The following is an 812-nucleotide window of genomic DNA, read 5'->3' as shown; positions in this document are numbered from 1 at the left end:
CACTTTGGGCCAAAGAACCACAGATTCTAATCACGGAAATGAATAGTCTGAGAGCGCCTTCATGACGAAATACTTGTCCAAATCCACATAGGAGAAATTGTGCAAAGAACTTTTTAATTGAGTATCCCATAATTTCGAGCAAGGTTATCTGGAGATGTTTAAATAAAACTCGTTTCATGGACAAACAAGTATCACATAGTGATGTATTACACATCCGCAAAGGGAAACTTGCAATCGATATCAGAAATAAACTAGTACAATCTCCTGAATCTACTTTGGAATATTTTTGCCCAATCTATATCCGACTGACTTAATAAATGAGGAGGACAGAGCTAACGATAAAAACAATAACAAGTGTCGAACTGGGAACGGTGCGAAATAGGCAAAGCCTGAAAATCAGCATCACAATAACGATCACAAGCAACAGTGCTCATGGTGGATTTGTTGCTTCGTCACAGACTCCTCAAATGTTGAAAGATTGACAACCCAATGGCAGTTCTAAGAACTATAACAGAAGGAAGGGAGCCTATGAGAGGTATCATCCTGGCTATGAAACCAACAGAACATATCCATGAATATGCAGTTAAATAATAATCAGTGAAATTCCAGTCCATGGAATGAACCACAGTTTAATGTGAATCATGAAGATTCTAGTAATTAGTGGCATCCTAATCGAAGAATTTAGAATCGCTTTAGTGTGAACAGTACTTAGTAGCACCTATAAACTCAGTCAAATCATTTTGTTGAACCGAAGAGTGGAAATCCGAACCCCACAGTCAACATTGTTGAGGCCAGAGATGAGGCACAACCAG

This window comes from Schistocerca cancellata, chromosome 6 (genome assembly GCF_023864275.1).
Source record: "Schistocerca cancellata isolate TAMUIC-IGC-003103 chromosome 6, iqSchCanc2.1, whole genome shotgun sequence".
Classification (NCBI taxonomy): Eukaryota; Metazoa; Arthropoda; class Insecta; order Orthoptera; family Acrididae; genus Schistocerca; species Schistocerca cancellata.
This window is presented reverse-complemented; position numbering follows the sequence as displayed.